This window comes from Moschus berezovskii, chromosome 1 (assembly GCF_049115385.1).
Source record: "Moschus berezovskii isolate FMDL1 chromosome 1, NW_MosBer_1.0, whole genome shotgun sequence".
Lineage (NCBI taxonomy): Eukaryota > Metazoa > Chordata > Mammalia > Artiodactyla > Moschidae > Moschus > Moschus berezovskii.
The window spans coordinates 8,085,728-8,110,387 of record NC_142460.1 but is presented as its reverse complement, the minus strand read 5'-3'; positions in this window follow the sequence as shown (position 1 = coordinate 8,110,387).

Sequence of the window (24,660 nt, the reverse complement as noted above, 5' to 3'; positions counted from 1 at the left end):
TTGTTAAAGAGACTGTCTTTTCTCCATTTTATATTCTTGCCTCCTTTGTCGAAGATAAGGTGTCCATAGGTGTGTGGATTTATCTCTGGGCTTTCTATTTTGTTCCATTGATCTATATTTCTGTCTTTATGCCAGTACCATACTGTCTTGATGACTGTGGCTTTGTAGTAGAGCCTGAAGTCCGGCAGGTTAATTCCCCCAGTTCCATTTTTCTTCCTCAAGATTGCTTTGGCTATTCGAGGTTTTTTGTATTTCCATACAAATTGTGAGATTATTTGTTCTAGTTCTGTGAAAAATATCATTGGTAGCTTGATAGGGATTGCATTGAATGTATAAATTACTTTGGGTAGTATACTCATTTTTACAATATTTATTCTTCCAATCCATGAACATGGTATATTTCTCCATCTATTAGTGTCCTCTTTGATTGCTTTCAAGAGTGTTTTATAGTTTTCTATGTACAAGTCTTTTGCTTCCTTAGGTAGATATATTCCTAAGTATTTAATTCTTTTCGTTGCAACAGTGAATAGAATAGTTTCCTTAATTTCTCTTTCTATTTTCTCATTATTAGTGTATAGGAATGCAAGGGATTTCTGTGTGTTGATTTTATATCCTGCAACGTTACTATAATCATTGATTAGCTCTAGTAGTTTTCTGGTAGAGTCTCTAGGGTTTTCTGTGTAGAGGATCATGTCATCAGCGAACAGTGAAAGTTTTACTTCTTCTTTTCCAATTTGTATTCCTTTTATGTCTTTTTCTGCTCTGATTGTTATGGCCAAAACTTCCAGAACTATGTTGAATAGTAGTGGTGAGAGTGGGCACCCTTGTCTTGTTCCTGACTTTAGGGGAAATGCTTTCAGTTTTTCACCATTGAGGATAATGTTTGCTGTGGGTTTGTCATATATAGCTTTTATTATGTTGAGATATGTCCCTTCTATTCCCACTTTCTGGAGGGTTTTTATCATAAATGCATGTTGTATTTTGTCAAAGGCTTTCTCTTCATCTATTAAGATAATCATATGATTTTTATTTTTCAATTTATTAATGTGGTATATTACATTGATTGATTTGTGGATATTGAAGAATCCTTGCATTCCTGGGATAAAGCCCACTTGATCATGATGTATGATCTTCTTAATGTGTTGTTGGATTCTGATTGCTAGAATTTTGTTAAGGATTTTTTCATCTATGTTCATCAGTGATACTGGCCTGTAGTTTTCTTTTTTGTGGGATCTTTACCAGGTTTTGGGATTAGGGTGATGGTGGCCTCATAGAATCAGTTTGGAAGTTTCCCTTCCTCAGCAATTTTCTGGAAGAGTTTGAGTAGAATAGGTGTTAGCTCTTCTCTAAATTTTTGGTAGAATTCAGCTGTGAAGCCGTCTGGACCTGGGCTTTTGTTTGCTGGAAAATTTCTGATTACTTCCTCTAGTTCTGTGCTTGTGATGGGTCTATTCAGATTTTCTATTTCTTCCTGGTTCAGTTTTGGAAAGTTGTACTTTTCTAGGAATTTGTCCATTTCTTCCAGGTTATTCATTTTATTGCCATATAATTGCTGATAGTATTCTCTAATAATCCTTTGTATTTCTGTGTTGTCAGTTGTGATCTCTCCATTTTCATTTCTAATTTTATGATTTGGTTCTTCTCCCTTTGTTTCTTGATAAGTCTGGCTAGTGGTTTGTCCATTTTATTTACCTTCTCAAAGAACCAGCTTTTGGCTTTGTTGATTTTTGCTATGGTCTCTTTTGTTTCTTTTACATTTATCTCTGCCCTAATTTTTATGATTTCTTTCCTTCTACTAACCCTGGGGTTCTTCATTTCTTCCTTTTCTAGTTTCTTTAGACGTAGAGTTAGGTTATTTAGTTGACTTTTTTCTTGTTTCTTGAGGTGTGCCTATATTGCTATGAACTTCCCCCTTAGCACTGCTTTTACAGTGTCCCAGAGGTTTTGGGTTGTTGTGTTTTCATTTTCATTCATTTCTATGCATATTTTGATTTCTCTTTTGATTTCTTCTGTGATTTGTTCATTATTCAGCAGCGTGTTGTTCAGCTTCCATATGTTGGCATTTTTAATAGTTTTTCTCCTGTAATTGAAATCTATTCTTACTGCATTGTGGTCAGAAAAGATGCTTGGAATGATTTCAATTTTTTTGAATTTACCAAGGCTAGATTTATGGCCCAGGATGTGATCTATCCTGGAAAAGGTTGCGTGTGCACTTGAGAAAAAGGTGAAATTCATTGTTTTGGAGTGAAATGTCCTATAGAGATCTATTAGGTCTAACTGGTCTATTGTATCATTTAAAGTTTGTGTTTCCTTGTTAGTTTTCTGTTTAGTTGATCTATCCATAGATGTAAGTGGGGTATTAAAGTCTCCCACTATTATTGTGTTATTGTTAATTTCCCCTTTCATACTTGTTAGTAATTGTCTTACATATTGCGGTGCTCCTATGTTGGGTGCATAAATATTTATAATTGTTATATCTTCATCTTGGATTGATCCTTTGATCATTATGTAGTTTCCTTCTTTGTCTCTTTTCACAGCCTTTGTTTTAAAATCTGTTTTATCTGATATGAGTATTGCTACCCCTGCTTTCTTTTGGTCTCTATTTGCATGGAATATCTTTTTACAGCCCTTCACTTTCAGTCTGTATGTGTCCCTCATTTTGAGGTGGGTCTCTTGTCGACAACATATATGGGGGTCTTGTTTTTGTATCCATTCAGCCAGCCTTTGTCTTTTGGTTGGGGCATTCAACCCATTTACTTCTAAGGTGATAAGTATGATCCCGTTGCCATTTTCTTTATTGTTTTGGGTTCGAGTTTATATACCCTTTCTGTGTTTCCTGTCTAGAGAAGATCCTTTAGTATTTGTTGGAGAGCTGGTTTGGTGATGCTGAATTCTCTCAGCTTTTGCTTGTCTGTAAAACTTTTGATTTCTCCTTCATATTTGAATGAGATCCTTGCTGGGTATAGTAATCTGGGCTGTAGGTTACTTTCTTTCATCACTTTAAGTATGTCTTGCCATTCCCTCCTGGCTTGAAGAGTTTCTGCTGAAAGATCGGCTGTTATCCTTATGGGGATCCCCTTTTGTGTTATTTGTTGTTTTTCCCTTGCTGCTTTTAATATTTGTTCTTTGTGTTTGATCTTTGTTAATTTGATTAATATGTGTCTTGGAGTATTTCGCCTTGGGTTTATCCTGTTAGGGACTCTCTGTGTTTCTTGGACTTCAGTGATTATTTCCTTCCCCATTTTAGGGAAATTTTCAACTATTATCTCCTCAAGTATTCTCTCATGGTCTTTCTTTTTGTCTTCTTCTTCTGGGACTCCTATGATTTGAATGTTGGGGCGTTTAATATTGTCCCATATGTCTCTAATATTGTCCTCATTTCTTTTAATTCTTTTTTCTTTTTCCATCTCTGTTTCATTTATTTCTACAATTTTATCTTCTAGCTCGCTTATCCTGTCTTCTGCCTCCGTTATTCTACTGTTTGTGCCCTCGAGAGTGTTTCTGATCTCATCTATTGTATTATTCATTATATATTGACTCTTTTTTATTTCCTCTAATTCCTTATTAAACATTTCTTGCATCTTCTCAATTCTTTTCTCCAGTTTATTTATCTGTAACTCCATTTTGCTTTCCAGATTTTGAATCATTTTCACAATTAAAATTCGAAATTGTTTATCGGGTAGGTTCCCTATATCTTCCTCTTTTGTTTGTGTTGGTGGGCATTTATCCTGTTCCTTTACTTGCTGGGTATTTCTCTGCCTCTTCATCTTGCTTATATTTCTGTGTTCGGGGTGGCCTTTCCGTCTTCTGGCAGTTTGTGGAGTTCTCTTTATTATGTATTTACCTTGTTGTGTGTGGGGCTGGATGGATGACTTGTCAAGGTTCCCTGGTTAAGGAAGCTTGTGTCGATGTTCTGGTGGGTGGAGCTGGATTTCTTCTCTCTGGAGTGCAATGAAGTGTCCAGTAATGAGTTTGAGATGTCAGTGGGTTTGGAATGGCTTTGGGCAGCCTGTATATTGAAGCTCAGTGCTATTCTCCTGTGTTGCTGGATAGTTTGTGTAGTATGTCTTTCACTGAAACTTGTTGACCCTTGGGTGGTGCCTGGTTTCAGTGTATGTATGGAGGCATTTGATGAGTACCTATCAATTAATGTTCTCTGGAACAGGAGATCTCTGGTGTTCTCAGGACTTGGCCTTAAACCTCTGCCTCTGGTTTTCAGTCTTATTCTTGCAGTAGGCTCAAGGCTTCTCCCTCTGTTACTTCCAAGGCAGTTCCTTCTGTTGAAAAAGCTCTTCTGTTTTCTGGTCTCCTCAGTGTCTAATTCCCATCCTGACACCAGGATGCGGTGGTGGACACTTTTTTTTTTTCCCAGCTCACCTGTTCAGTCCTGTTGTGGGGAGGGAGGATCGCAGCTAACAAATATCCCTGGCGTCTGTGGGGAGTGCTCGCAGTGTCTCGGCTACACTGGGAATGCTCCCGCTCGAGGCATGTGTGCGTTCCCTGTTTATGCTGCTTAGGCTTTAGTTTGCTCTGCTGCAAGCTGTCCGCGGCTGGCGCTGGGTTGCATGCACTTCCCAGGTCTGAGCAGCTCAGGTTCAGGTCCTCGGGTACTCCGCAAAGGCGCAGACTTGGCTGGGCCTGCGTTTTGTGCCTTCCCCGGTCGGAGCAGCTCAGGTGACCAGGCGTTTGGCGAGCACAGTCGCTGCGACTTATCGCCTTCCCGGTCCCTGCCGCTCAGTTTTCTGGGAGTACAACCGGCGCACTTTCTCAGGCGGATATCGACCGGCCGAACCCAAGAAGTCCTGGCCAGCAAGGGAGCCTGCCTGCAGCTTGGCATGGGAAGCCTCTCTGGGGCCGCGGCTGCCCCCGCCCCGGCGCTGGCTGCCCTCCCCGCCCGCGTCGGCGGGGGCTGGGGCTGGGCCGCCCGCTGCCGACTCGCTCCGCTCAGCGCCCGGTTCTGTGGGCGGGGCTGGTGGAGTCCTGGGTTGGGGCTTTTCGCAGGCTTTTCCTAGCCTTTTCGCCTTTTAGCTGCATATTCTGCTTTGCTATTTTAAGTTCGCACCCTCAGTTTGCCCTGGGGCATTCAAGCCCTGTTCTCCCTCTAAGCGCCGCAGCCCGCACCTCCCTGTCCAGCCCCCGCCTGCTAGTGAGGGGCGCGGGCATCTGCGCTGCTTCTCCTCTGAGAGTTTCCTCTGGGCGCTTAGTCTGTGAGTTTTAATTATTTATGTCTTTTGTCTCCCAGTTATGTGGCCCTCTGAGGTTCCACTCGCCAGTGTTTCCAGGTGTTTGGAAACTTCTCTTTATTTTTTTAAGCCTCCCTTCCCGGGACAGAGCTCCGTCCCTCCCTCTTTTGTCTCTCTTTTTATCTTTTATACTATTTCCTACCTCCTTTCGTCGACTATGGGCTGCTTTTCTGAGTGCCTGATGTCCTCTGCCGGTATTCAGAAGTTGTTTTGTGGGATTTACTCAGCGTTCAAATGTTCTTTTGCTGATTTTGTGGGGGAGAAAGTGGTCGCCCCGTCCTATTCCTCCGCCATCTTCCCGTGCCCCCCCCAGGTATCTCCTGACTTCCTACTTTCTCATTCCAGTCCCCCATGATGAAAAAGACATCTCCTGCGGGCGTTAGTTCTAGGTCTTGTCGGTCTTCATAGAACCGTTCAACTTCTTCAGCTTTACGGGTTGGGGCCTAGACTTGGATTACTGTGATATTGAATGGTTTGCCTCAGATAACTCAGATGACCATTCCATTTATGCAGTCCAGAACTGGGGAAATAACCACAGGATGGGCTCAAGGACCCAGCGAGCCCACCGAGGAAGGGACTTGACATTGGTCACCCGACCTTCATAAGCCCCTGCTCTGACTGGTGAACCACAGTAGTGGCTTGGATCTCCTGGAATCTGTTTACTGGACTCACTGTCCAGTAAACTCTAACATGTCTCATTATCTCCTTTCCCCAGTGCTTAATAACCCTGGTAACTGGCTGTAGATCCCTCTGGGGAAGACTGGGAGGAAGATTAATAGCATAAAGTTTTAACAATACGCTGGGACCCATGCTCGTAAGGACCTGGTTTCCCCTTTATTAAACAGGTTTTATTAGAAGGTTTCTCAGCCTACTGTCGTTGTTGTTCAGTTTCTAAGTCATGTCCGACCCTTTTGTGACCCCGTGGACTGTAGCCCCAAATCTGGGAACTGATTCAGGCGCCATGACTCTCTGTCCTGCTGTGTTAAGTCCACTAGACCTAGAACTCTTCCACGTGTGCAGAACCATGACAGGTTCTTCAGGCAGGAAAGTTGGGAGGCCTGGTGACCCTGTGAACTGTGTACTCCAGGACCACCTTCCATCTTGCAAAGCCAACTTGTATTTTGGTTGCTCAGTTCTTCATTTTCCTTCTTCCTTACTTTTTCATTTAGCTTGCTAACTTGGTAAGAATAAAGAACCACTTAAAGATACAAATGCAGTAACTCTCAAACCAGCTCAGATGCCTTCTTGTTGTGTTGACATCAGTGTGCACATTCAGAAGCCAAAAAAAAGCAAGTGGTCCCTCAGGGTTCCCTTAATTGCCCTGTCACACGGTACATGGATGGCCCTGTGTATCTTGTCTCATGGAGATGTCCCTGATTGGTGTGTCACAGTGACCCGTATGGGGTGGCCTGAGAGAACCTCCTCTACCAACCAACCAACTCAGGAAGGACACACAGGCTGACATATGGCCGAGAAGAAAAAGTCAGACAACTCACAATGACTCATACAGACACTTGAAAATAAAAAAATCTATACACAGTCACCTACGGTATTTCAATTTTAAAAATTTTGCCCAAGTCCTTCAGAAATATAATTTGCATGAAAGCCCACATTTCTAAAAACAATTTTCAGTTCTCCCGTATGATTTCCCAGACCTCCAGACTTCTGTGTCTCCTTCTAAGTACAGATCATTTTCCAAGCTTTGGTGCAGAAAATACAAACAACTGATTTGAGTTGAACTCTAATCAGTCCACTCTTTTAGTGGAAACATGAACATTAAATTTAAATTCTCATCTCAGAATTTTTTTTAAAAGGCAACTTTCAAGATTTGTGGAGGGAGAGGAAAACCAAACTTTCGATCACCATGTCTTTCACCTGGGTTTCTGACTCTCCTGCCCTCTCCTCAACCTTCCCATCTTGCCTGGGAAGTGGTGAGAGGGTGGGATTGGCAGTGAGAGCCCCCGAGGGTGACCCAGAGTATCCCCTGAAACAGGCCACTAATCTCTGGCTGCTTCCTTCTCCATGAAAAATGAGATTTGAACAAAAGTGTTCCAAGACCCCTTGCAGATCTTACAGACCACAATTCTACTCTTTTTGACCCTCTGCCCCATCCTGTGTGTCTCCAAGACAGTGATCAGGGACTGCTCCATGAGACATGATGCTCATGATGGACATGATACTACAAGACAGTCCATCTACCACGTGATCTGGTAGTTAAGGGAACCCTAAGGGACCACACACTTTCATGGATTTGGAAGCCAACCCAGGGACACGAAGAATTACACACACTTAGAATTTCTCCAGGATGAGGATTAAGGCAGTTTGGGTCCCTTCAGGTCCCTTCTTTTCCACCTGGACAAAGAAGTGTGCCCCACAATTCTTAAAGCTTCCCCGGTGACTCAGACAGTAAGGAATCTGCCTGCAATGCAGGAGACTGGGGTTTGATCCCTGAGTCAGGAAGGGTCCCTGTAGAAGGGCATGGCAACCCACTTGAGTATTCTTGCCTGGAGAATCCCCTGGATGGGCTAGAGTCTGTGGAGTCACAAAGAGTCCGATGTGGCTGAGCAACAGACACATCAGGGATGTGAGGTCTGGGATCATTCTGATCCTGTACACAGAGTTCCCAGCATTAAGCTGGGGCATATTGGGGGCCAGGAGGCCCTCCGGATGTCACAGTTGGACTCAGAAGAGCTGCATCCCATTTGTGGAGCTTCAGCTTTCATTTCCTTCAGTGTTCCTGCCTGGAGAATCCCCACGGCAGAGGAGCCTGGCGGGCTACCGTCCTTGAGGTCGCAAAGAGTCGGACACTACTGAACAACGGAGCACAGCATGCAGTGCAGCTGAAAATCAGGCAAAGGCTGCGTCTTCCCTTCCTGGGAGCCTTCCCTAGCTCCCCCGAGGGGCCTGCCCCACCCTGACTTCTCACGCTCTGCTCTCCCTCCCATGCCTGCAATCAAAGTTCACCAGGCCAGTTCTGCCTTCTCCAGATCGACTCCCATGGGATCTAACGGATTAAATGCATGAGCAAAGCCAAAAATCGAGGCACCCACGGTGTTACCCGCCCCCATGCCTTCTGTCCCAGTCTGTGCATCCATCCCTTCCTAGCCTAGTGACAAACCACCCGTCTCCAAAAGGGCCCATGTGACCCAGGAGACAGGTCCCTGGGATGGTGTGCACGGGGTGGTAGGTAGGCTTCCAGTGGCCCAAATCACACCGCAAGGGAGGCTTCCTACTCCACCCACCCTTGGAACCAGCCAGATCACGCATTCGTATTCATCCCTACCCCAATCCCTCCCGGAAAATAGCTGCCCAAAACGGCACTGTGCTTTCTCAAGATGTAAAATTCATGAACATATTGCTGAGGACACGAAAAGAGTGTGTTACACTGGAACATCAGATAACGTTGCTGCTTCTAACCAATGGTGTGCTGGTAAACGTGTACCAACAAGCTGGCTAGGAAACATAATGTGTACATACACACACATTTTTTTCATAAATTGTAGTGATCAGAAGGGCATAGAGCACACAACTTACAAATAATAACATACATGGTCATTTTATTGTAATTCCACATAGTGTAAAACAACATTGATTCTCACAGAACGTTTTTGTGGAATTTTCCAGAACTCTTGCTCCTGCAGCCAGCCTACGGTTGCCATGGACAAGTGAGTGTCATTCCAACAGGAACGTTGGTTGAGACTTTCGTTTACATTTAGTGAAACACGGAAGGTGACGATGCAAGTCAGAATTCATTCATTCATCCGGGACCTGAACAGCTTCTTGAACCAAATAATAGTCTTCAAAGACAATTTGAATCTTCCCTCAGTTTCTTGGTGGTGTTCATAATGTAACAGGTACAGACATGAGACACTCTTAAGTTGAATCTGCATTATTAACAATTTCCCATCTCTTCCTTGAATCCAGAGCAGAATTTTTCAGCTTCACTACTGACGTCTCAGACCAGAGAGTCTGAGCACTCCTGTTGCTGGGGGTTGTCCTGCATGTACTGAAACTTCAACCGCATCCTGGCCTCTGCCCACTAAGCCAGTAGTGTCCCCGTCCGTGGCCATCCAAAGCGTCTCCAGCGTTGACCAGTGTCACCTGGGGACAAAACCACCGCTAGTTCATAGCCGCCACTCTTGACAGCCGACAGAACAATAACCCGAGCGCTCATCAGTTGCATTGACAGTCCCCATGGTAGAAAGACTCCCACCACGGCCAACTTCCAGCTTTCAAAGTGACTTCAGCAACGCTGTTCTGCAGAGTTTCCACGTCTTGGATACAACATGTAAATAACTTCAAGAAGCGAGTAGGAAAGTGATGAGTTTTGAGTATTGATCTCATTTGCCTTAAAGATAATTAATTTGATGGTAAATTTGCATAATTTAATTTTTAACAATGGCCATGTTTGACAACCAGTTCATACACCTAAAATTTGACAATCTGCTGTCCTAGCCAATCAAGCAGACTCCAGCACACCACCACTTCCACCCAAGAAAAGGTGCAGTTTTGAGTGAAATACCTGTGGTGTGTCTAAGTCCACCTCTACCTCATGCGAAGAGCTGACTCATTGGAAAAGACCCTGATGCTGGGAGGGATTGGGGGCAGGAGGAGAAGGGGACAACAGAGAATGAGATGGCTGGATGGCATCACCGACTCGATGGACATGGCTTTGGGTGGACTCCGGGAGTTGGTGACAGGGAGGCCTGGCGTGCTGCAGTCCATGGGGTCGCAAAGAGTCGGACACGACTGAGCGACTGGACTGAACTGAACTGAGTCTGTACTTCGGAGCAGAGCTTCTGTTTTGTTTGCACCATTTGCTTCTCCCTAGCTCTCCCCTTAGTTGAGAAACATTCTGAAAGCACTTTCAAAGCACTAGCAGATCATGAGATGACCAAGCACACACTCACCCTTAAAAACACAACCTTCCAGCAGATGACCTGGAAACTCATTTGGGAACATGATGGGATCTGAACTAGAAAGAGCCCCATTGAAAGCTCTGTGAAGAAGGAAGTGGAGTCTCTATGTGTTTTACACTTGAAACTAACATGACATTGTAAATCAATTATGCTTCCATCTTCTAAGTAAAAAGGAAGTGGAGTAGGAAAGACTGGGGCTGTGGCCTAAACTTGGAGACCCTACAGGAGTCCAGATGCAAACTGATGAGAGGGCTACAAAATCGCACACGGGCTGACGCTTGGGTGTGAATCTGCGTCGACACACAGAACGGTGTCTGGAACGACAAAGGGATAAAGTGTCCCTCTTCCTTTGCCCCCTCTGCCTCTGTCATGCTTCCCAGATGCTCGGCTACTGGCTCACATGGTTCCGTTTTCTCAGCCCACTGCTTCGGAAGGAGAGAGTCCCTTCAAGTCAAATTGCTCTGCACTCAATCCCATGACGAGGTACCCTTTACAGTAACACCAGGACCTCAGTCTCCCTCACCACAGTCTTTATAAAGGGATAGTGTTGACTGTCAGTTTCCATAAATGCATTGCCCTGTGATACAACTCCATTTTTATTGAAGTATAGTTGATGTACAATATTATATAAATTACCAGTGTGCAATATAGTGAGCCACAATTTCTAAAGGTTATACTCAGTTTACAGTTATCATAAAATATTGGCTATTTCCCTCTGTGGTCCAATATATCCTTGTAGTTTATTTTGTGTATAACGATTTATACCTCTTGATCCCCCACACCCATATTACCTTTCTTCTCTTCCTCTCCCAGCCAGTAACCACTGGTTGTTCTCTATGCTCATGGGACTGCTTCTTTTTGGCAACTTTCACCAGTTTGTTGTATTTTTTAGCTATCAGACATAAATGATATCACACAGTATTTGTCTTTCTCTGTGTGACGTATCCCACTAAACATAACATGCTCCAAGTTCATCTGTGTTGTTGAAAATGGCAAATTTTCATTCATTTTTATGGTTGAGTAGTTTTCCATTTTGTATATTAATATACATATACTACATCTTCTTTGACCATTCATCTGTCTGAGGACGTTTAGGTTGTTTCCATGTTTTGGTTATTGTGAATAGCGCTGCTTTAAACAGAGGAGGCATGTATCTTTTTGAATTAGTATTTGGGAGTTTTTTTGTATATACACCCGAGAGTGTAATCGCTGGGTCACTGTTTTTGATGTTCAGCCTCTAAGTAGTATCTTACTCCTTGCAGTCTCGTGGGCTGCAGCACACCAGGCCTCCCTGTCCTTCACCATCTCCCAGAGGTTGCTCAAACTCATGTCCATTGAGTCAGTGATGCCATCCAACCATCTCATCCTCTGTCATCCCCTTCTCCTCCCACCCTCAATCTTTCCCAGCATCAGGGTCGTTTCCAATGAGCTGACTATTCCCATCAGGTGACCAAAGTATTGGAGCTTCAGCTTCAGCATCAATTCTTCCAATGAATATTCAGGATTGATTTTCTTTAGGATTGACTGGTTTGATCTTAACTGAGAGTCCAAGAGACTCTCAAGAGCCTTCTCCAGTACCATAGTTCAAAAGCATCAGTATTTTGGTGTTCAGCCTTCTTTATGGTCCAACTCTAACATCCTTACATGACTACTGGAAAAACCAAAGCTTTGACTTTGACTATGGTGACCTTTGTCGGCAGTGATGTTTCTGCTTTATAATATGCTGTCTAGGTTTGTCATCGCTTTTCTTCCAAGGGCTAAGCATCTTTTAATTTCATGGCTGCTGTCACCATGCACAGTGATTTGGGGTCATGGGATAATTCTGTTTTTAGATTTTTGAGAAGTCTGCTTTCTACAGTGGCTTGATGCAACTTCATTTTAAACATAACCGGTGTCATAATCATCCAATTTGCTGATCAAGGACTTGGTTCCCCTTCTAGTCAACATGGCCTTTGGGTGTTGAACCAACTGTCACTCAGACAATCTCTCTAAACACCATCACAAGCAATGCAGAGGGTGATAAGGAGAAGGTTCCAGAAAGCACACGGGGAGACCCAGCCTCTCTTCACCCAGCACAGGGGCCATAGCTAGGGGCATCGTGGAGAGGATGAGGGGACCTGGGGACCCCCTGTGGGTCAAGCTCAAGCCTTGGAGGGGTCCATGGGGGCAGCAGCATCCCTGGGCAGCGGTCCAGCTCTTGCAACACTGCTGATCCCCCTGTTTATCTGAGCCCCTTAATCTCAGACAGCTGACGCCACTCACAGAGGACTCTTCACCTGCTGTCCTCACCAGTCTCGGGGGTCTGGTAGTGGTGGTGGTCATCCTGGGGGCAGACCAACCGCCCCACCCAGAAGAATACCTCTTCTGAGAAAAACTGCTATGGGTGAGCCTACAGTGAAACTCCGACTTAGATGAAGAGGGTGGCTATTCCAAGCGACTCAGGAAACACAGAAGGTGTGGGCAACTGCTGTGCCCACGAGTCACTCCAAGGCCATGTTCTCCAGCAGAGGGGTTCAGGGTGCCTGGGTCAGGGGGCTACATGAGGGCTTAGTCCATGGCTGCCCAATACCTTGGACTCCGCCACCTCCCAGGCAGGACTGGGTGTGAAGGAAGGGAGGGACAGGCCCGCTTAGTCAGTGGATGAAGAAGGTCCCAGGAATGCGTCCGGCCAGGATCTCTTAACATTCAGAGGCACCTGCCGGCTGGCATGCCTGTGCCCCATAGAACAGCCAGAGGAGCTGGCACGGGTTCCCCAGCCCCTCTGGGATCAGGAGTGGGAGGCAGAAGAGGAGGATGGAAGAGAGGCAGAGATGATGATGTCCTTGCTCTTCACCCCTGGCGCTCCATCCTTGCTTTCAGGTCCTGGGGTTCAGGCTCCCTACAGTGGGCAGGGTAGGGGTTGCAGGCTCTGACCCTCGGGACCGGCACACAGCCAGGGGTGGGAGGCGGCTAGCCTCCTATTCTCCCAGGAACTTTGGGAAATTCATCTGTCGTGAGTCCCATGCACTACTGGATGCTGCCCGTCGGTGACTTTCGAGGACTCCGGGCTTCTCGGGAGCCGGGGAACCACAGGAGCGCGTCACCCGGGGCAGTGCTCGTCCTCACCGGCCTGCCTGTTCCCTGGCAGTGATTCTGGGGGCGGGAAGGGTGCCCTGCGGCAGCGAGATGGGAGCACCTCTCTTCTCGGCCACTGCTCCTCATGCCTGGCTGCCTGTCAGAAACAGCTGAGGGGTTCTGCAGACAGGCCCTGCCCCAGAGTGCATGCGTGCTGAGTCGCTTCGGTCATGTCCAGCTCTGTGTGAGCCTGTGGGCTGTAGCTCGCCAGGCTCCTCCGTCCATGGAATTCTCTAAGCAGAGATACTGGAGTGGGTTGCCTTTCTCTCCCCGGCCCAGGGATCGAGCCTGCGTCTCTTAAGTCTCCTGCATCTGCAGGCGGGTTCTTTACCACTAGTGCCACCTGAGAATTCCCTTACTCCCAGAGACTGGGATTCAAATTGCCTTACGGTGGGGCTTAGACTCCAGGATTTCTTAGACTCTTCCCCGAGATCCCAACGTGCAAGCAGAGCCACAGCTGAGCAGCTCTAATCCAAAAATGCAACTAGATGGGTCCCGGAGGACCCAAGGGGACATGGCTCTTTCCGCCCCAGGCCACAGCAGGGCCACCTGCATCTTGGTGGCGAGACCCCTGAGGTCAGCAAGTGCACACAGCTGTAGCCGTGGATGGTACACAGTGCGATCTCACTGGGGACCTTGTGGCCTCCCATCTGAGACCCCCAGGAGAGGGGCAGGCTCTGTGTCCAGCCAAGGGACAGGCAGTTGCGTGTGGCCAGCCCCTGAAGGAGGGGCCCATTTCCCTCCCAGGACTCAGACACAGCCTGTCCATCACCCCAGGACTGGAGCCCCTGTGGCCGGCTCATCCTTAAATTTTGAGTAACTTGGGCAGGAAGCCTCATGACCTGTTCCTTTGCTGAGCTGCCTTCCAGAGACCAAGTGTCTGCCTCCACCCAGGAAGCCACTGGAAGTGGCATCACTGAGCCAGACACGTGGGGGTGCAAAGTGCAGCTGAGTAGGGCCCTCAGGACGGCAGGGAAGCCAGGCTGGGTGGGCTTTTCCCTCTCACTTCAGCTCCCATCTGACACTTAGCTCCTCCTGGGGTGGGGGTCTCTGGGCGAGGGTCTGGGACGCGGGTGGGGAGGAGGGTTGCAGGGCTTCTTGCTGTGGACAGTGACGTCTTCTAGGTAGAGCTGGGTGCCTGCTCTGTACCAGCTGTGGGCAGATCCTTTCTAGAAAAAAGGGAAGTCTCCCAGAAAAAATTCAACCTGTCAGTGTGTTCTGGGCACTCCTGGCTTGGGATGACTGCTGGTCTGTGTTTTATGGCTGTTCTGGGCATCATTATAAGCTCAGGGCCACTGTCCTACTAGTGGGTGGGGTGGGCGGCGTGCACAGAGCAGTGAGTGCAGATGAGCCTCAGGTCTTCCTAACGACAAAGGAAGAGGGTACGTGATTCCCTAAGGTGAAGACATCGACATTCAGTATCACAGACTTCAGGTCAAATTGCCCACACGTTTAAGAAAAACTACAAACAACAAGCAAATATCCCTGCCCCTAGAAAGCTACAAGGTTCCAGACTGAGCCCAGACCATCTCAGCTTCTCGTCTACTTGATGCTTTTGAACTGTGGTGCTGGAGAAGACTCTTGAGAGTCCCTTGGACTGCAAGGAGATCCAACCAGTCCATCCTAAAGGAAATCAGTCCTGAATATTCATTGGAAGGACTGATGCTGAAGCTGAAACTCCAATACTTTGGCCACCTGATGCAAAGAACTCATTGGAAAAGAGCCTGATGCTGGGAAAGATTGAGGGCAGGAGGAGAAGGGGATGACAGAGGATGAGATGGTTGGATGGCATCACCGACTCGAAGGGCATGAGTTTGGGTGGACTCCGGGAGCTGGTGATGGACAGGGAGGCCTGGCGTGCTGCAGTCCATGGGGTCACAAAGAGTCGGACACGACTGAGTGACTGAACTGAACTGATCTCTATATGACCTATGGCAGGGGGACCTCGCTCCTCTCCTCTCTGGACTTTATCAGACTCTGGGTCAAAGTGTAAAAAGTTCAGCAGTGAGCACGTGTGCATGTGTAAATGTGCATGCACACACACACACATACCACATGTGCACAAACGCACCACACACATGCACTCCTTGTATGCATGCACAATACCCAAACTTGCTCATACGCTGAGGAGCGGTAGTGGTGGTGATTTAGTCACTAAGTCGTGCCCAACTTTGCAATCCCATGAACATCTGCCAGGCTCCTCTGTCCATGGGCAAGAATACTGAGTGGGTGGCCGTTTCTTTCTCCAGAGGATCTTCCTGACCCAGGGATCAAACTCGTGTCTCCCGCACTGCAGGCAGATTCTGTACCACTGAGCCACCAGGACCACAGCAAGCCTCCCTAACCCAGCTTCGTGGGCCTGGAACCCAGATCCCCAGGTCGTATCTTCCTCCAACTCCTTCTTCACCTCCCTGGCTTTGTCTGAACCCACCACGTCCCTCTGGGCCCAGGCTCTCAGCCAAGGCCCTCTGGCCATCCCTTAGTCAAGCCAGGCTAACACCATCCCCCCCAGCTCCAGAAATGTGCACTGAAGGGCTGGGACGTTCCATTCCCAGCATAGGTGAGGAAAGCAACAAAAGATTCCTCTTCATCCTGGGCCTCCTATTCTGGATGACAAGAGGGCTAGGCAGGCTCTGATGAAAGGAAGCGAGGGGTGTTCTTGGACCCCAAAAGGTGGCAGGAAGGGATGAAAGGGCAAGATAGGTTCTTGAGTGGGAAGAGCTCATCTGAAGTTCAAAGCAGCCACAGAAGTGGGGGCCCCAGCTCGTGACAGCTGGGGGGCTGGTGGTCGTGAGTCAGGAGCCTCTGACTCTGGGGTGGTATGGGACACCCAACTAAGTCAAAGAGCTCTCTCCCATCTGCAGGGCATGAATTTGCATCTGACTGCAGAGCGGAGGGTTCAGTGCCTCTCTGCCTCCCAATCCGTTGAGATACACTGTCCACAAGTAAAAAGGGTTTGAGGACATTGTTGGGGGAGATAATATGGTGCAGTGCTCAGGAGATGTGGAATCTGGCCACCTCTGTTCAAATTCTGACTCTGTGTGGCCTTAGTTGAGTCCTTTAGCTTCTCTGAGTCTCAGTGTGCTTATTCATAAAATGAGGATAATAATAGCACTTTCAGTTCAGTCACTCAGTCCTGTCTGACTCTTTGCAACCCCATGGACTGCAGCAGGCCAGGCCTCCCTGTCCATCACCACCTCCCGGAGTTTACTCAAATTCATGTCCTTCAAGTCGGTGATGCCATCCAACCATCTCATCCTCTGTCATCCCGTTCTCCTCCTGCCTTCAATCTTTCCCAGCATCAGGGTCTTTTCCAAAGAGTCAACTCTTCACATCAGGTGGCCAAAGTATTGGAGTTTCAGCTTCAATATCAGTCCTTCCAATGAACAACCAGGACTGATTTCCTTTAGGATGGACTGGTTGGATCTCCTTGCAGTCCAAGGGACTCGCAAGAGTCTTCTCCACACCACGGTTCAAAAGCATCAATTCTTCAGCGATCAGCTTTCTTTATAGTCCAACTCTCACATCTATACATGACTACTGGAAAAACCATAGCTTTGACTAGACGGACGTTTGTTGGCAAAGTAATGTCTCTGCTTTTTAATATGCTGTCTAGGTTGGTCATAGCTCTTCTTCCAAGGAGCAAGTGTCTTTTAATTTCATGGCTGCAGTCACCATCTGCAGTGATTTCGGAGCCCAGAAAAATAGTCTCTCAGTGTTTCCATTGTTTGTCCACTGAGCGACTTTCACTTTCAATAGCACTTCAGTGCTCATATTAATTTGTTTCTTTACAAACACCCCAAAATCTAATGACTTAGACTAGCAGGAAACACTACCTCTGGTATCTTCTGGGGGCCCAGGAATTTGGGGACTGGTTTGGCTGGACAGGCCAGGTTCAGGGTACTTCTGGGTTCCATCTGTTATTGTCTGGGCTGCTATCATCTCAGGGCTGGTGAGCCTGCTTTCTGAGGAGGCTCAGGCACTTGCCTGGCAAGTTGGTGCTGGCTGTTGGTGAGAGGCTTCAGTTCCTCCTGACATGGGCCTCCCTGCAGGGCTGCTGGAACATCCCCACGCCGTGGCATCTAGTCCCCCCAGAAATGACAATCAGGTGCAGAGTCAGGCAGTCTGCAAATTCTAACACCATCACTCCTGCCACACTCTGCTCCTCCAAAGAGAGTCACCCACGTTCAGAAGGAGGGTGATCCGGGTCCATCTTTTGAAGGGAGAACTGTCAGAGAATTACAGGTGAGAGACTGCCAGGGAGGAAAGAAACAGGGCGTTACGTGGAGAGGCCAGCAAAGCTCCTGAGATGGGGTGATATGGGGAGCCTCTCTGAAAGACAAGAGGCAGCCAGTACAGGCAGACCTCAGAGATATTGTGGGTTGGCTCCAAGGCTCTATTGCTCCGCCGTGTCTGCTCTTTGTGACCCCCACGGACTGTGTCCCTGAGGTTCTCCAGGGAAGGGTACTGGAGTGGGCTGCCGCTTCGTACCCCCGGGGGTCTCCCCAGCCCCGGGATCCAGCGCCATCTTCTGCGTCTCCTACATTGGCAGCTCTATTGCTCCGTCGTGTCTGCTCTTTGTGACCCCCACGGACTGTGTCCCTGAGATTCTCCAGGGAAGGGTACTGGAGTGGGCTGCCGCTTCGTACCCCCGGGGGTCTCCCCAGCCCCGGGATCCAGCGCCATCTTCTGCGCCTCCTACATCGGCAGCTGCATTCTTTACCACTAGTGCCACCCGGGAAGCCCCGTGTGCTTCCAGACCGCTGCAGTAAAGCAGATATCACAGTAAAGTAAGTCTCACACATCTTCTGGTTACCCGCTGCCTACAAGTTACGTTTACACTAGACTGTTGTGTACTGAGTGTGCGGTAGCCTTTGTCTTCCAAAAACGCAATGTACATACTTTAATTAATGAAACAGTTTATTGCTAAAAACTGCTAACCGTCATCTGCTCCTTCAGTGAGTCGTGACCTTTTTGCAATAGTGACTTCAGAGAGCACTGATTACAGATCATTATGACAAATATAACAATAATGAAAATTTTTGAAATTTTGTAAGAATTACCAAATGTGACACAGAGGCCTGAAATGAGCAAATGCTGTTTGAAAATGGTGCCAATAGACCTACTCAACACAGGAGTGCCACAAACTTTCAAATTGTAAAAACACAATACCTGTGAGGTGTTAAAAAAAAAAAAATGGGATATCTGTGATGGGGATAGTCAAGGGACGGGCGTTCTAGGTAGATGGAACCATTAGCTCAAGGGCCCCATGGAGAAAGAAGGACCTGGGGGTTTGAGACCATCCGTGAGGTCAGGGTGTCCAGAGCCAGTGAGCAAGAACAGGGTGGGGGTTGGTGGAGAGACTGCATTTTCACCCATCTTCCTGGTGGCGCTTTTCCCTCAGAGTTTATTTCTGGGTTTTCAAAGGCCCTGCCACTGGGCTTCCCCGGTGACAAAAGAACAGCCTCCCAAGGCAGGAGATATAAGAGACGCGGGTTTGATCCCTGGGTGGCGAAGATCCCCTGGAGGAGGGCACAGCAGCCCACTCCAGTCTTCTTGCCTGGAGAATCCCACGGACAGAGGTGCCTGGCGGGCTACGGTTCGTGGGGTCGCAGAGTCAGACACGACTGAGCAGACCACTCAGTGTGGTCTCTCCGCTTGTTTCAGAGCGGCTCATTCGAGAGCAGAAAGGAGGGCGAGGCCGCCAGGAGAGGGCAGGGCCGTAGAGGACGAGACGAGGCGCCAGTTTAGAGCAGGCAGAGAGAGCCGAAGACCGTGGGATGAGACTGGTCTGAGTCGGCTCTCTGGCCTGGGGAAGCAGAAAGCTGAGCTGAGCGACGACCTGCTCCCCAGGAGCACTGTGGACAGGTCACCTCTGGGCTGAGGGCTGAGGCTCAGATGGAGGCCAGGAGGCAGTGAGGAAGAAGGCTCAGACAGGGGTTCAGTTCCTGCCAACCCACGACTGGAGGCCAGGTGACCTCTAAGCTTCCATTTCCTCACCTATAAAATCTCTAATCGTCACCTCCTCCCTCCGGAAAATCTCTTATGACTTCAAATGTGCTGGAGCCGCTCCTCTGCCTCGTAAGCTCTGCCTGGTAAATATTCAGGGATTTTTTGAACCGGTTGTGAAACTGCTGAGGAGCCTGAAATCAGCCGTGGTGGGAGCGTTTACACCATGGAAATTAGCAAACGCTGCAAATCAAGGCTTTTCTCCACCCGCTTCTCGCCACCTGCGTTCGCGCTAAGTCGCTTCAGTCAAGTCTATCTCTTTGCAACCATATGGACTGCAGCCCACCAGGCTCCTCTGTCCATGGGATTCTCCAGGCAAGAATACTGGAGTGGGTTACCATGCCCTCCTCCAGGGGATCGTCCTGATCCAGGGATCGAACCCACATCTCTTGTATCAACTGCTTTGGCAGGGAGGTTCTTCACCTCTAGTGCCACCTGGAAAGCCCCTTTCCCTCTGTAGTATTGGTTTATCCGCCTGCCACTGCACATGTTTTTGTTTTAAGGGTAGAAAAAGAAGATAATATTTACAGAACCCGGCACACAGTAACTTCTGCCCAAACAGCAGCTATCAGTCTACACAAACCTCTCACCAATGCAACCATTATGACCTCAGACAAGTTTTGAGTCTAAAGACAGGAAAGTTAAGGGGCTTCCCTTATAGCTCAGTTGGGAAAGAATCTGCCTGCAATGCAGGAGACATGGGTTCGATCCCTGGGCTGGGACGATCCCCTGGAGGAGGGCATGGTAACCCATTCCAGTATTCTTGCCTGAAGAATCCCATGGACAGAGGAGCCTGGTGGGCTGCAGTCCATGGGGTCGCAAAAGTTGGACACGACTTAGCGACTAAACCGCAACCAGCACCACAGGAAAGTTAGAAGACCTCCAGAAGTCTTGCTGAATCCAACTTGCAAGATTTCTGCCAACAGCCACCTCGATGCTCCAGAGTGCCCCCCTGCTCCAGACATTCACGGTCTTACTCTGTCAAGGATGTTGTGCCCCGGGGGTGTTAAGAGGAAAGACAAATGTGAAAATGAAAGTCACTCTGTCGTGTCCAACTCTTTTTGACGCCATGGACTATGCAGTCCATGGAATTCTCCAGGCCAGAATCCTGGAGTGGGTAGCCTTTCCCTTCTCCAGGGGATCTTCCCAACCCAGGAATCAAACCCAGGTCTCCCACCTTGCAGGCAGATTCTTTATTAACTGAGCCACAAAAGAAGCCCAGCAACCTCCCCAAAACCCCCTCTACCTGGGCCACGTGAAGCATTGCCCCAAACCAAGCCAGCGTTCCTTGCTTCCCCTCCCCTACACCCTACACCCACCCACAGAGGACCTGGAAACTGCAACTTCCCAGCACCATGCCAGACAGTCACTCACAGCCTGTGAGCAACAGCAGGGGTGGAAGATCAACACCCCATGTCGCCCCAGAAGCTGAGACTTTGACGCCTTCTTGCTGCTGTTGTTTTAATCAGGAGTCATTTTCCAGGGGACACAGCTTGTGATGGAATTGGATGTCAGGTCAGATGACCTGGGCTCAAGCCAGCCAGGTGCTAGATGAGTAACGTCATGCCAGTCAAGGCCATTTGTCGCTTTTCTGTAACCAGGGATGATTGCTTTGACAATAAGGGAGATTATCAGACTGTAATTGAGCACTCAGAATGGGCCAGACAGGGCTTAGGCATGGCAACCCACTCCAGGATTCTTGCCTGGAGAATCCCATGGACAGAGGAGCCTGGTGGGCCATGGAGAATGGTGGGCTACCGTCTATGGGGTCACAAGGAGTCGGTCTCGACTGAAGCAACTTAGCACACATGCACGCAATTGATCAGACCCTCCCCTTGGTGCTTTACACTGGTGATGGCCACAGCGCAGGGCAGAAACGGCAGATGCCAGCAGGCTGCCTGCGCGCCCAAGCAGAGGATGGACAAAGATGCCAGGGCAGCTCTGCGGGCTGGAGCCCCGGCCGCAGACTGAGCCTCTGTCCGCCTGCACAGCCGCTGTCTTCTCCGAGGACCCCAGCCAGCTCTGCTTCTGGGATATATTCTTAGACAGTGGGGTCTTCGGCTCCCACGTTCTTTCCAGGGATGGCCTCATACTCCCTGTGCTATTACAAAACAAGGTCCAGCCTTTCATTTCTTTTTTTAACTGTTCATTCATCATTTTTTCCCATTTTAATTGCTTTACAATATTGTAATGGCCTCTGCCTTACGTCAATGTGAGTTGGCCACAGGCATACATGTGTCCCCTCGCTCTTTTTTTTTTAATTCATTTATTTTAATTGGAGGCTAATTACTTTACACTAGTGTAGTGGTTTTTCCCATACATTCACATGAATCAGCCACGGGTGTACATGTGTTCCCCATTCTGAAACCTCCCCCCACCTCCCTCCCCATCCCATCCCTCAGGGTCATCCCAGTGCACCGGCCCTGAGCACCCTGTCTCATGCATCGAACCTGGACCGGACCTCCCTCCCACCTCCCTACCCAACCAATCTGTCTAGGTTGTCACAGAGCAAAGAGCTTTGGGTTCCCTGCGTCATACATCAAACTCCCACTGGCTATCTATTTTGCCTATGGCAACTGTAAACTTAACATACACACACACCACAGTGTATGTTTCAATGTTATTCTCTCAAATCATCACACCAACCTTTCATTTCTGACATGGACAGAAAATTATGTGTCATAGTGTTCATTTCCTCTGAGTCAGTTTTTCTACGTCTGCTCATTTTTAATAATATCTGCCCAAGTCATAAAGGAGGCCAGCGGGCACTGAGTCCAGAGCTAGGAGCTTGACAAGCCCATCGCACTAAATCCAGAGCTGGGCCACCAGCTTGGTTTCCAACCTGGAGAATGAGGCACCATTCATCCAACCAGAAAACCCGAAAGAGCTCTGATCCAGAAGCCTCTCGATGAAACCAACCCCACCAACCACTTACGTTCCATCTCAGTGTCTACCGAGTGACCTCTTAGAGCCCCTGAGCAAAGACTTCCGTGAAGTCCGCCGCAGGCAGGATGCATTCACCCAGGGCAGAAGTTTCAGGCATTGATGACTCCCCCAGGGGCCAACAGGCGCCGTGTGAGAAGGGCTGGCAGGGACAGGCAGCGTCCACTCAGCTCCCAGGCTGGCACCACATCCTCTTACCGCAAGGTCAGGCCCCTTGGTGACACCCCGACATGCCGCTCATGCTATGGCCAGGGACGCCAGGTGGCTGGGCTGCCTTTCTGGTCCGAGGCAGGGAGAAGAGACCTCTGCAGCTGTCACACTGAACAGCTCACCTTCTAAACTATAGGCAGCTCAGTCCCTTCTTTTATTTAACTGCTGCTGGTAACCAGGGCACCCAGATTTGCATCTCTAAAGCCAGCGTGGGAGGTGGGAGGAATTTGTAGATTAGGATTGACACATATACGCTATAGAGACTATGTAGAAAATAGATAGGACTTCCCTAGTGGCTCAGTGCTAAAGAATCCACCTGCCGATGTAGGAGACACAGGTTCGATCCCTGGGGAAGGAAATGGCAACCCACTCCAGGATTCTTTCCTAGGAAATTCCTTGGACAGAGGAGCCTGGAGGATTTACCATCCATGGGGTCACAAAGAGTTGGACATGATTTAGTGATTAGATAACCAAAGAGAACGTACTGTATAGCACAGGGAATTCTACTTAATTCTCTGTGGTGATTAAAACAGGGTAGAAAGTCCCAAAGGGAGGGGATATATGTACACGCATGTGTATCGCTGATTCACTTTGCTGTACGCAGAAACTAACGCAACCCTGAAAAGTAACTATGCTCCAATAAGAATTAATTTAAAAAGAAATATAAATGACCAATAATTACTAAAAATAATTGTTTTAGAAACCTCTAAAGCTACAAACGTTTCTTTTTAAATAAAGCCAGTGTGTTTATTTTTAAAAAAGCATAGCTTCTCCCTGCTTTCTCTTTTGATTTGCTTTAAAAAAAATAAATAAAAGACTTTCAACTACAGATAAAAAGTTCCCAGGCAGTATTTGAAAATTTGCAGGACTTCCATAGCAAAGAAAAAAGTCTCAGAAAAGAGCCTCCTATCCCCAGGGCACTTCTTTTCCTTGCCTTCTTCGAGGGTCTTTTCTTGGTGTGTTTGTATACTTTTTCTATTTTCAGGATACCACTGAACATGGGTGTCTCAGAAATAAGGAGCAAGGGACTATCAAAGTCAGCCAAGTTCCTTCTGATATTATTCCTCCTTTCTTGTAATCTCTGTTCTTTCCATGACATTTGAAACTTCTATTCAGCTTGACTTTCAACCAACTAAGCCAGCGACAGGTTCATGAGGTTTCCAGGCAGGTCTCGTGTGGGTCTTTGAGGAATTAGACTTACTTCTCAGGGAGACTAATAGCCTGTACATCTGAGTGTTGAACACATCTTAGACCTGGCTAGCTTGTCACTTCGCTACCTGTTGAGAAGCATCAGTTCTTCAGGAACCATCAAAGCCCTAGGATACCTCATCTGCTCCATCCTAATGCCGTGTCACTCATGTGTCAGCCTGTGGCCCGCAGCCATATAACCCTCCGTGCTGACACGGTGGCTACAGACCCAGGGACAGCCCCCAGAAAGGAAATCCCCTGCTCCCAACTCCAAAGGAAGAAATCCAGCTCTTCCCTTCACCATCGCACACGGCAAGAAAGGAACCACAATTAGCGGTGCTGACAAAAAAAAAAAATGCACAACGTAGCAGTTGCAAGTTAAGTTGTATTCGGGGAAAATGAGGACTATAGCCCGGGAGGCAGCATTTCAGATAACTCTGAGAAATTGCCCCAAAGAGGTAGGGGGAATGTTGGAATATCTGTGATTTTGGTGAAGGGGGAGTTTATGCAATCAAGCATGTATTTTTGCAGAAGGTTTCTGCTAGTCACGAGGAGCAGATGTCACCATGAAGGAATTTAGTGCTTTTCTAGACGTGAGGAGATGCACGAATTAGGCTTACAAAATTGGGCTCCTGAAAATATTTAACTATCTGAAGACCTGTTCTGCCAGTTTTTCCAGAGCATGGAGTGCCTCCTTTCTGCTCTGGGTATTAAAAATCAGCAGCTACAGCAATAGATGATTTAACCCTTATAGAGGTAGATGGCAAGTGGCCATGGCAAGTGCCAATTTGTAGCTGTGTCGTAGCCGTGCGCTCCGGAAAACAAACTCACGCAGAAGGATGATGCAGATGGTGGAGTGCAGTTTATTACACCCACAGGCTCAAGGCAGAGTCCCCTCTTAGCCAAGGAGCCCAACCTGTTTTTATAAAAACCTTGTATACCCTAAGTGTACGTGCCCAAACCCACCTCCCCAAATTCTCTGAAACTAGTCTGAACAAAGGGAAAGAAAGATACAAAGTTAACCCGTGATTCGT